A 12,709-nucleotide genomic window follows, 5' to 3' on the forward strand; every position below is an offset into this window, starting at 1 on the left:
CTCTTTTTAAAACCTGGCCAGGTGCAGTGACTCACACCTATAATCCCAGCATTTTGGGAGGCTGAGGCAGGTGATCACTTAAGCTCAGGCATTTGAGACCAGCCTGGGCAACATGGCAAAACCTCATCTCTACAAAAATGTGACCATGTGTGGTGGTATGCTCCTGTAGTCCCAGCTACCCAGGAGGCTGAGGTGGGAGGATCACTTGAGCCCAGGAAGTCGAGGCTGCAGTGAGCCATGGTCTTACCACCGCACTCCAGCCTGGGTGTCAGCGTAAGACCTTGTCTCAAAGAAAAAAAAAAAAAAAAAACCTTTATTGAGATTTTATGGTTTATAGGGAGTGATTTAACCCTTGCCTAGCATAGCCTCAGGTCCTGTTTATAATTTGGTATCTTATTGCCACAAAGAGTCTGTTCTGTCGTTCTGTCAGTCTTAGGATCTCTCTCTTTTTTTTTTTTTTCAAGATGGAGTCTTGCTCTGTCGCCCAGGCTGGAGTGCAGTGGTGCGATCTCAGCTCACTGCAAGCTCCGCCTCCCGGGTTGGAGCCATTCTCCTGCATCAGCCTCCTGAGTAGCTGGGACTACAGGCATCTGCCGCCACGCCTGGCTAATTTTTTTGTATTTTTAGTAGAGACAGGGTTTTACCATGTTAGCCAGGATGGTCTCGATCTCCTGACCTCGTGATCCGCCTGCCTCGGCCTCCCAAAGTGCTGGGAATACAGGTGTGAGCCACCACACCCGGCCTGGAGTTTCACTCTTGTTGCCCTGGCTGGAGTGCAGTAGTGCCATCTCGGCTCACTGCAACCTGCGCCTCTCAGGTTCAAGCAATTCTACTGCCTCAGCCTCCCAAGTAGCTGGAATTACAGGTGCCCACCATCATTCCTGGCTAATTTTTACATTTTTAGTAGAGACGGGGTTTCACCATGTTGGCCAGGCTGGTCTCGAACTCCTGACCTCATGATCCACCTGCCTCAGCCTCCCAAAGTGCTGGAATTACAGGCGTGAGCCACCGTGCTCGGCCAAGTCCTGTTTATAATTTGGTATCTTTTTGTCACAGAGTCTGTTATGTCCATCTTAGGATCTCTGTTTTAACCTTAATGCTGGTCACTTGTGTCTAAAATGAAAAAGGTGCTGTGTGGGGGCAGGTGTGTGGCATAACAAGGCGTGCTCAACCTCCCTGTCTGCCATGGCCAAGAACCCAGTGTTTCGGGTTTCTCTGGAATCCCTCTTGGGTGGCCAAGCAGAGGGTCCGCTCTATCGGTGGGTGGAGGGGCTTGGGATTTTATTTTTCATTTAGAAGAGGAAACAAAGGCAGATGTACAGGCTCAGTTTTGAAAAGGAATAGAAAGCAAAAAAGGCCGAGTCTTCTGGGCTGGGAGAGGAAGGAGTGGGTAGGGTGGGGAGGAACCCAACAAGCATCTGGAGCCAAGAATTTCCAGACTGGATCAGTTATACACGAACTGAGAGGTCGCCGGGGAGGATTAATTAATTCATTCATAGGAACAGAAGCCAAGCCAGCCAGTTCATCTTGACACATGGGTCTACACCTGCGGCCCCTTGGTCTCTCCAAATCCACAAATGCTGGACATTCGTGTCCCTTTGATGGCTTTTTGCAGCCGGACCTCGGTATTTCCCAGTTCAGGACAAGTGAGCATTTGGATCTTTGGAATGGCAGAATTCTGAAGTTAATGAGGCCATTACTCTTCAGAGGTTTAATTTGCTTTGATGGGCCAATCTATAATCATATTTCCAAACAGCTTCTATTTAATTACTGCACAAAACAAATGAGGTGCCTGAGCAGTTTGCGTCTGATCAACTCTCTGCCATGGTCTGGATGTCTTTGTCCCCCCAAAAATTTAGATGTTGAAACTGAGACCCCAAGGCAATGGTATTAGGAGGTGAGGGCTTTGGAGGTGATTAGGTCATGAGGGCGGAGTCCTCCTGTCTCCATTTCAACATTCACCTTGTTCAACGTGAACAATGCCCAGAGCCGCCTAATAATTTTCGGAGGGATTTAATATACACTATTCAGATTTTTTTTTTCTCTTGCTTGCAATCAAATACGCCTGACTTACACCAGAACCACAGTCTTGCCCCTTGTAATACAGGTCTCCAGGCAGGGAGGAGGCTAAGTCCATGACTCACTGGGGTTGTTCAGTGTGAAATTGTCCAACCCTCTTGTCCTGACCACACCCCTTGCTCTGCTCATCTAGATCATATGTTTGCTGCAGAGATACTGCAATAAACAAGGTGGAAGGAAAAGAAATGGTTAAAGAAGCAATTGTGGCTGGGCGCGGTGACTCACGCCTGTAATCTCAGCACTTTGGGAGGCCGAGGCGGGCAAATCACTTGAGGTCATGAGATCGAGACCAGTCTGGCCAAAATTGGGAAACCCTGTCTCTACTAAAAACACAAAAATTAGCCAAGTATGGTGGCGCATGTCTGTAATCCCAGCTGCCCTGGAGGCTGAAGCAGGAGAATCTCTTGAACCCAGGAGACAGAGGTTGCAGTGAGCTGAGATTGGGCCATTGCCCTCTAGCCCAGAGAACAGAACCAGACTCCCTCTCCAAAAAAAAAAAAGCAATTGCAACACAGCCAGGTAGGCGTTAAAACAGAAGATATGGGGCGCTGTGGGAGCACAGATGAGGGCCACCTAGTCAGTGTAGGAGGTGGCCAGGGATGAAGAGGGACCAGAGCTGACTAGCGCAGGAAGAGGACAGAGCCAGAGTGACCAGCTGTCCCGGTTTACCTGGAACTATCTTGGTTTTAGTGTTGAAAGTTCCATGTCCCGGCTGGGTGTGGTGGCTCATGCCTGTAATCCCAGCACTTTGGGGAGGCAGAGGTGGACGAATCACCTGAAGCCAGGAGTTTGAGACCAGCCTGGCCAACATGTCAAAACCCTGTCTCTACTGAAAATATAAAAATTAGCTGGGCATGGTGGTACATGCCTGTAATGCCAGGTACTCTGGACGCTGAGGCAGGAGGATCTCTTGAATCTGGGAGGTGGAGGTTGCAGTGACCCAAAATCGCACCACTGCACTCCAGCCTGGGCACAGAGCAAGACTCCGTCAGAAAGAAAGGAGAGGAAAGGAGATGGGAGGGGAGGGGAGGGGAGGGGAGGGGGCTCATGCCTGTAATCCCAGCACTTTGGGAGGCCGAGGAGGGTGGATCACGAGGTCAGGAGATCAAGACCATCCTGGCGAACATGGTGAAACCCCATCTCTACTAAAAATACAAAAAAGTTAGCTGCGCATGGTGGCGGGCACCTGTAGTCCCAGCTACTCAGGAGGCTGAGGCAGGAGAATGGCATGAACTTGGGAGGCAGAGCTTGCAGTGAGCCAAGATCACGCCACTGCACTCCAGCCTGGGCAACAGAGCGAGACTCTGTCTCAAAGAAAAAGAAAAAGGAAAGTCTCACGTCCTGAGAAACCCCCACAGTGCCAGGCAAGCTAGGTGGTCGGTCTCCGGAGATGGAGCCCCCAGGGGATTGGTTTGTGCCTGGGGTGGAGAGTAAAGGGCAAAGGGTGGAGAGAAATGGAGATGGAGCAGGATCATCAGGGGTCTTGCCGCCCGTGGAAGAAGGTCTGGATCTTGGAGCCCAGATCAAAGGGCGAGGGGAGGCATGGGAGATTCTCACACAGGAGCACAAGATGATGAGATCTGTGACTTTGCCAAGATTCTTCTGCCTGCTCTCCATGAGAATGGGGTTTTGGGGTGAGAGAGAGGGCAGAGAGGTCCGTTTAGGGGCGACTGCAAGAGACACTCCATGTACAGGGACGCTGCAGGGAGGCCCGTGGTGACAGTGGAGGTGTTTCAAATGCGATTCTGAGTCTTTTGTGGGAGAGTGGACCAGTGTCAGACTCACTCTGGGCCCCCAAAGAGAGCCACAGCCCATCTCCTCTGATAGATGCACCCCGCTGCCTGCACACAGATGCTCTTCTCAGCGCATGCACTGTTGCAGGCAGTTCTAGGGATTTTGCAAACTTCTGAGATCCATTGTGCACCCCAGAGTCTGAACCCCTAAATTAGGGCTCCTGGTGGCCACATCCTGCCATTCTTTATAGGTCAGTGCCATGCCTCCCTTTCCTATACCTCCCCCACCGTGGGGGCCAGTGGAACCGAATCCTCCTCATCTCCTCTCTGACTCAGCAGAGCAGACACTGACGCAGCTTTTCCATCCAACTAACTCTGAGTCTCGTCAATGAAGCCTCAAGGCTGTGGAAGGTTCCTTAAGGACCAGCCCTTTCCTGAGGACACAGTCGTCCTCTATTCCTGGCCCTCCAGAGCTCCTTGCCTCCTCCCCCACTTCAGCTTAGGCCTTCCAATCACCTGGCCTTGCTGGGGGTGGGGAGAAGGAATAACCCTCCAAGAAACCCACTCAAGCTAATTCCCAGGTCAGTTTTGATCAAATTAATTTTTTTTTTTTTTTTTTTTGAGACAGAGTCTTGCTTTGTCACCCAGGCTGGAGGGCAGTGGCACGATCATAGCTCACTACAGCCTCCAATGGCTGACCTCAAGTGATCCTCTCACCTCAGCCTCCCAAGTAGCTGGGACTACAGGTACATGCCACCATACCCAGCTCATTTTTTTTTTTTTTTTAAGTTTTGCAGAGACAGAGTTTCACTATGTTGCCCAGGCTGGTCTTGAACTCCTTGCCTCAAGCGATCCTCCCTCCTCAGCCTCACAAAATGTAGGGATTACAGGCATGAGCCACCATTCCTGGCCTCGAGTCGATCTTATACATACAGCAAGTAGGTGGGGGAGCCTTGGATAGTTCTGAGGCCCAGCCCATTGCATTTTCTATTACCTTGTTGCCTGCAGGGATGTGTGTTAGAGACATCCAGCTCTCCTCTTCTTTATTTGCAGATTATATTACAGATGAAGGTACAGCCAGCACTTCACTGAAATATAAGTGTGTAGGCAAGTTTTTTTCCAATCCAAAACTCCACCAAGGAAATAGTGCCTGATGAATTACAACAGATTCTCAGGACAACTCAACCAAGAGTTCTCTCTTCTCTTTTTTTTTTGAGACAGAGTTTTGCTCTTGTTGCCCAGGCTGGGGTACAGTGGAGTGATCCCAGCTTTCTGCAACCTCCACCTCCCCTCCCCACCCCCTGCCCCAGGCTCAATCGATTCTCCTGCCCCAGCCTCCCAAGTAGCTGGGATTACAGGCATGTGCCACGACGCCCAGCTAATTTTTGTATGATTAGTAGAGATGGGATTTCTCCATGATGTCCAGGCTGGTCTCGAACTCCTGACCTCAGGTGATCCACCTGCCTCGGCCTCCCAAAGTGCTGGGATTACAGACATGAGTCACCGCACCCGGGGGAGTTCTTTCTTCTCCAAGGGGGGATATTGCACTATCTCTGACTTCACCAACTGGCATCTGGGGTCCAGGAAAGAAATCAAATATTGATTGTGTGTATCATGACACTGTCTCCAGGAGGCAACAGAGGGAACAGCTAGAAAAACAAATAGTGAATAACACAGCCTAAGAAGGGAGAGTATTTCCCTGCTTTCTGCCCAGCACATGAAGGCATTGATTACTGATAGAGTTGTTTGTTTTGTTTTTGTTTTTGAGACAGTTTCACTCTTTTTGCCCAGGCTGGAGCACAGTGGCGTGATCTCTGCTCACTGTAACCGCTGCCTCCCAGGTTCAAGTGATTCTCCAGCCTCAGCCTCCCAAGTAGCTGGGATTGCGGGTGCCTGCCACCATACCTGGCTAATTTTTTTGTATTATTAGTAAAGACGGGGTTTTACCATGTTGGCCAGGCTGGTCTTGAACTCCTGATCTCAGGTGATCCACCCACCTCGGCCTCCCAAAGTGCTGGGATTACAGGCATGAGCCACCACGCCCAGCAATGATTACTAATAGAGTTTTAAGTTCTCTGGAAAGGAGACACAAACGCCTGGGGCTCCTGGGGAGGTGAAGATTGTAGGGATAAGGACTCAGGATACGAATGCTGGATCCTGGTCAGAGACGATTACTGGAGGTCCCAAAACTAAGGTGAGCTAGAAATTATACCAATAGAAACCTTCTGGCCGGGCACAGTGGCTCACACCTGTAATCCCAGCACCCTGGGAGGCCGAGTCAGGAGGATCACTTGAGGTTAGGATTCCAAGACCAGCCTGGCCAAAATGAAACCCCATCTCTACTAAAAACATGAAAATTAGCCAGACCTAGTGGCGCGTGCCTGTAATCCCAGCTACTCGGCAGGCTGAGGCAGAAGAATCACTTGAACCCAGGAGGCGGAGATTGCAGTAAGCCAAGATCGCATCACTGTACTCTAGCCTGGGTGAGAGAGCAAGACTCCATTTCCAAAAAAAAAAAAACAACAAAAAAAAAAAAACAAAAACCTTCTTAGGGCCATTAAAGCATTTGGAATATTTACTATTTACAGCAAGTGAAATAAGATGGCAGAAAGACATTCTTGCACAAGCAGGCCAGGCACAGTGGCTCATGCCTGTAATATCAGCTCTTTGGGGGGCCTCGGTGGGAGGATTGCTTGAGAGCCTGAGCAACATAGTGAGATCCCCCTGTCTCTACAAAAAAAATGTTAAAATTAGTCAGGCTTGGTAGCATGCACCTGTAGTCCCAGCTACTCAGGAGGCTGATGTGGGAGGATTGCTTGAGTCAAGTTTGAGGCTGCAGTGAGCTGTGATCCACTGCCCTCCAGCCTGGGGGACAGAGACCCTGTCTCAAAATATTGCGCAAGCAGCCAGAAGTCTGGCATTCTTCAGCAGAGAGCCTGGTCCAGACTATTTGTGCCACAATAGTATCACTGCCTGCGGTGCAAACCCATACACTGGCTGTGACATGGCTATTCTGGCACTGGCCTCTAGCTTTTGAGCCAGGCCACCGACCACCAAGAAGAGTCCAGCCCTCTCCAGGGACTCTCTGGCTTGGTGCTGTCCTGCCCTGAGCAAGACTGTTGGCTCAGACCCTGGCTGGCTGCCCTGCTATCATTCTTGCTGTCCAGGGCTGATGAATTGGGAGGAAAGACATTGATTCAGCCCAAATTGTCCTGAGGACACAGGCAGCGCTTCCAGGAACAGCTGCAGAAGAAACGGCGCTTCAGACACAGGTCAGAGTGGAGAGAGACCCCCAGCAACCCAGCAGCAGCCTCTCCAGCCTCAATCTCGGGCAAGCCTGTCTTGAGAATTCAATGGTGCCTTTGTTCGCAGGGGCTGCCATCACGAAGTACCACATGCACAGGCTTAAACAGCAGGAATTTATTTTCTCACCATTCTAGAGGCTGGAAGGCCAAGATCAAGGTGTTGGGAAAGTGGGTTCCTTTTTTTTTTTGACAGAGTCTTGCTTGGTCTCCCAAGCTGGAGTGCAATGGTGCAGTCTCGGCTCACTGCAACCTCTGCCTCCTGGATTCAAGTGATTCTCCTGCCTCAGCCTCCCAAGCAGCTGGGATTATAGGTGCCCACCACCATGCCTGGCTAATTTTTGTTTGTTTGTTTGTTTCTTTCTTTCTTTCTTTTTTTTGAGATGAAGCCTTGCTCTGTCGCCTAGGCTGGAGTGCAATGGCGTGATGTAGGCTCACTTCAACCTCCACCTCCCAGATTTGAGCAATTCTCCTGCCTCAGCCTCACAAGCAGCTGACATTACAGACACCCACCACCACACCCGGCTAATTTTTGTATTTTTAGTGGAGACAGGGTTTCACCATGTTGGTCAGGCTGGTCTCGAACTCTTGACCTCATGATCTGCCTGCCTCAGCCTCCCAAAGTTCTGGGATTACAGGCATGAGCCACCATGCCCAGTCCAGTGGGTTCCTTCTGAAGCCTCTCTCTTTGGCTTGTAGAGGGCATCCTCTTCCTCTACGGTCTTCCCTCTATACGAGACTGTGTCCAAATTTCCTCTTCTTAGAAGGACAGCAGCCATGTTGGCTTAAGACCCACTCCTAACAACCTCATGTCAACTCAGTTACTACCTTTGAAGACCCTGTCTCCTGAGCATGGTAGCTCCCGCCTGTAATCCCAACACTTTGGGAGGCTGAGGTGGGTGGATCGCTTGAGGTCAGGAGTTCAAGACCAGCCTGGCCTACATGGTGAAACCCCATCTCTACTAGAAATACAAAAATTGGCCAGGCACGGTGGCACACACCTGCAATCCCAGCTACTCAGGAGGCTGAGACACGAAAATCACTTGAACATGGTGGGGCAGATGTGGCAGTGAGTCGAGATCACGCCACTATACTCCAGCCTGGGAGACAGAGTGAGACTCCATCTCAAATAATTAATTAATTAATTAATTAAAGACTCTGTCTCCAAACACAGCCACATTCTCAAGTACTGGGGTGTACAATTTCAATGCATGAATTTTAGAGAGACACCATTCAGCCCATAAGAGATGAGATGCAAGCTGGGTGCGGTGGCTCACGCCTGTAACCTCAGCAATTTGGGAGGCCAAGGCAGGTGGATCATAAGGTCAGGAGTTCGAGACCAGCCTGGCCAACATGGTGAAACCCTCTCTCTACTAAAAGTACAAAAGTTAGCCAGGTGTGGTGGTGCACGCCTGTAATCCCAGTTACTTGGGAGTCTGAGGCAGGAGAATCTCTTGAACTGGGGAGGCGGAGGTTGCAGTGAGCCAAGATCGTGCCGCTGCACTCCAGCCTGGGTGACAGAGTGAGACTCCATCTAAAAAAAAAAAAAAAAAATAAGAGATGAGATGCTGCACAGAGATGGCCAGTTCCATGGGAGGTGGTTATTAAGCAGTGGCAAGTGTGAGTTCTTTCTTTAGAGTGACTGAGAAGGCAAGACAATATGGAGAAAACACCAGAATTCTAGTGTCTTTCCACAGTCAACCCTTCTCTCTACCAAGAAGCCTTCCTGGACGACTGCAGTGAGTTCTTCCAGAAAGGAAGTAATTCCGTTGCAGCCTGTGCAACCCTGAATTTATGACTTGGCCCCTCTGAGCTGGTTCACAATCTCCCTCAAGCCACCAATGATGGGCAAAGTGAGCCTTGGGCAGGAATCCTAGGGCTGCTGTGCCCACAGCTCCAGCCAACATCCAGTGCCGGCCCAGGAGTGCCTGGAGAGCCTGCAGCCCACGTCAGGGGTCCTGGTGTTGCTGCCCCACACTGCCCCATGCAGACATCATTTGGCTGGGAAGGAACAGAGCTCAGGCAGGGACGTGTTTAGAATTCCTTCCTACAGCTGATTCCATTGGACATGGGGCAGGGGAGTGATTTCTGCCCCTCTGACTTTTTTCTTTTGCTGACCTGAACCTCTTGGTGAGAATTCCTCCTAGGACATCCTCAGAGGCCCTGAGGTTCGTCTACCCAGGAAAGACACAGCCCTGAAAACAGGAGGCAGGTCCTCCAGAGACTGGCGAGGACCCAGGAACAGGAGCTCCCGACAGCCTGAGAGAGAGATCAGAAGAGAGAGGTGTCAGACTGATTGCAAGGCAAGAAGTGATTGAAAAGCATCTTCTGTGATTTAAAAGTGTTCTCTAGGCCAGGTGCTGTGTCTCATGCCTATAATCTCAGCATTTTGGGAGACTCCCATGGGAGGATCACTTGAGGACCTCTCTGGGCAAGAGTTCAAGACCACCCTGGGCAACATAGTGAGACCTTGTGTCTACAAAAAGTTTTTTTATCTTATTATTCTTATTAATTTTTTATTAATTTTTTATTTGTATTTGTATGTATTTATTTTTTTTGAGATGGAGTCTCGCTGTGTCACCCAGGCTGGAGTGCAATGGTGCAATCTTGACTCACTGCAACCTCCACCTCCCAGGTTCAAGCAATTCTCCTGCCTCAGCCTCTTGAGTAGCTGAGATTACAGGCACACACCACCATCCCCAGCTAATTATTATTATTATTATTATTTGTATTTTTAGTAGAGATAGGGTTTTGCCATGTTGCCCAGGCTGGTGTTAAACATCTGACCTCAAGTGATCTTCCTGCCTTGGCCTCCCAAAGTGCTGGGATTACAGGCGTGGGCCACCACACCTGGCCCTACAAAAAATTTTAAAATGGGCCAGGCATGGTTGAGTGGACCTATGGTCCCAGCTACTGGAGAGGCTGAGGTGGGAGAATTGCTTGAGCCTAAGGATTGGAGGCTGCAGTGAGCTGTGTTCGTGCCACTGCACTTCAACCTGGGTGACAGAGAAAGACCTTGTCTCTAAAAAAAATAAATAAATAAAGTAAAATAAAAGCAATTTCTGATAGTTTCCCATGCTTCCTACCAATTTAAAAAATCCTTCCCTAACCCCAAACAGCCTTTTATTTTTTGTTTTTCATTTTTTTGTTTTGTTTTGTTTTGTTTTGAAATGGAGTCTCGCTCTGTTGCCCAGGCTGGAGTGCAGTAGTGCAATCCTGGCTCACTGCAACCCCCGTCTCCCGAGTTCAAGCAATTCTCCCTACCTCAACCTCCCGAGTAGCTGGGATTACAGGCACATGCCATGATGCCTGGCTAATTTTTGTATTTTTTACTAGAGATGGGGTTTCACCATGTTGCCCAGGCTGGTCTCGAACTCCTGACCTCAGGTGATCTGCCCACCTTGGCCTGGGCAAGGTGCTGGGATTACAGGCGTGAGCCACCGTGCCTGGCCCCAAATGGCCTTTTCCATGCCGGTTGTGTCTAAGGCCTTCTAGGCTTTTGCTAACTCTACTCCCTACCTCATGCAAACTGCTCTTGATGTCTTCCCTGAAATTTTGACATGTTGTATCAAATGGAAGATTGGAATATTGTATCAATTGGAAGATTGTTGTATCAACTGGAAGATTGTTGTGTCAATTGGAAGATTGTTGTGTCAATTGGAAGATTATTGTAACAACTGGAAGATTGTTGTATCAATTGGAAGACTGTTGCATCAATTGGAAGATTGATACATGTTGTATCAGTTGGAAGATTTTCTCCAAAACCGTGAGCAAGTTGCTGATAATTTTCTGCAGCAGAAATGCCACCAGGGCTTTTTCTTTCTCCTTTTCCATTTAAAAACTGGATTATAGTAGACATTTTCCCCCTGGGGGCCTATGTGTAGGAGAGCAGTTATTTCGAATCCAGAGAGTTTTAGCTGATGCATTTACAAAGATGTGGCCTGTGCATCATGAAATGCAGTACAATCACCAGCATTTGTTCACTGTGCACCAAACTGGGCTCTTGCCCCTGCTAGTCTACACTTTTGAACATGGGAAACTTTTTTCCTGTCTGGTGGATCCTGATAACTGCAAAACCAGCATTTGTGATCAAGCTCCAGGACCTGAATTGTGCAGAACAGAGTAAAAGCAATCCCCTCCAGCTCCCTCCCTCCTCAAATCACAAAATTTCTCCAGAGGAGCCCTGGAGTCATCTTGCCTTCCATCAAAACCCCTTTTTTCTTTCTCTTGAAAATTTGATGAATCCAAGTGGTGGCTTTCATCAGCAATTCCTGAAGAAAGAGAGAGGGGCAATAGTCCTCACCCACTGCCACAACCCCCATGCCATGCCAGCAGTGCCTTCAGGAGGAAACAGACTTTTCCCTGCATGCACCTCGCTCCTCTGCAGATTCATAAATGGCAGTGCACACAAGAAATGAACAAGGTTCCTCGAAAACTTAAAAACAGATCCAGCAGTTGCACTTCTGGCTTTGTACCTAAAGGAAGCAAAATCAGGGGCCCAAGGAGATATTTGCATAACCAATTTTTTTTTTTTTTTTTTGAAACAGAGTCTTACTCTATCACCCAGGCTGGAGGGCAGTGGTGCAATCTCCACTCACTGCAACCTCCACCTCCCAGGTTCAAGCGATTCTCCTGCCTCAGCCTCCTGAGGATCTGATACTATAGGCATGCGCCACCATGCCCAGCTAATCCATAACCAATTTTATAGCAGCATTGTTTACAATAGCCAAAAGGTAGAAGCAACCCAGGTGTCCATCAACAGATAAATTGATAAACACAGTGTGATACATTCGTGCCATGAAATTTTTTTTTATTATACTTTAAGTTCTGGGATATATGTGCAGAACGTGCAGGTTTGTTATATAGGTATACACATGCCATGGTGATTTGCTGTACCCATCAACCCGTCATCTACATTAGATATTTTTCCTAATGCTATCCTTCCCCTATCTTCCTACTACCCTACAGGCCCCGGTGTGTGATGTTCCCTTCCCTGTTTCCATGGGTTCTCACTGTTAAACTCCCACTTATGAGTGAGAACATGTGGTGTCTGGTCTTCTGTTCTTGTGTTAGTTTGCTAAGAATGATAGTTTCCAGCTTCATCCATGTCCCTGCAAAGGACATGAGCTCATCCTTTTTTATGGCTGCATAGTGTTCCATGGTGTATATGTGCCACATTTTCTTTAACCGGTCTATCATTGGTGGGAATTTGGGTTGATTCCAAGTCTTCGCTATTATGAAAAAAAATATGGAACGCTTCACGAGTTTGCATGTCATCCTTGCGCAGGGGCCATGCTACTCTTCTCTGTATCTTTCCAATTTTAGTATATGTGCTGCCAAAGCAAGCACCATGCCATGGAATATTATTTAGCCATAAAAAAGATGGAAATTCTATCACACGGCACAACATAATAAAACATGAGAACAGTATGCTCAGTGAACTAAACCAGTCATTAAAAGACAAATATTGCATGATTCCACTTAAATGAGACACCTAGAGCAAGCTAATTCATAGAGACAGAAAATAGAATGTGGGTTACCAGAGGCTGGAGGAGGGAAATGGGGAGTTAGTATTTAATGGATAGAATTTCAGTT

General features: G+C 48.6%; 1 non-coding gene across 1 annotated transcript; it reads right to left on the reverse strand.

The window, feature by feature from the left end:
* Positions 1-12,356: 12,356 nt before the first annotated feature.
* On the reverse strand, positions 12,357-12,463 carry LOC129041903 (U6 spliceosomal RNA). Its single transcript, XR_008504009.1, has one exon. It is a non-coding gene; the product is annotated as a U6 spliceosomal RNA (small nuclear RNA).
* Between the last annotated feature and the right edge of the window lie 246 nt (positions 12,464-12,709).

This window comes from Pongo pygmaeus, chromosome 6 (genome assembly GCF_028885625.2).
Source record: "Pongo pygmaeus isolate AG05252 chromosome 6, NHGRI_mPonPyg2-v2.0_pri, whole genome shotgun sequence".
Taxonomy (NCBI): Eukaryota; Metazoa; Chordata; class Mammalia; order Primates; family Hominidae; genus Pongo; species Pongo pygmaeus.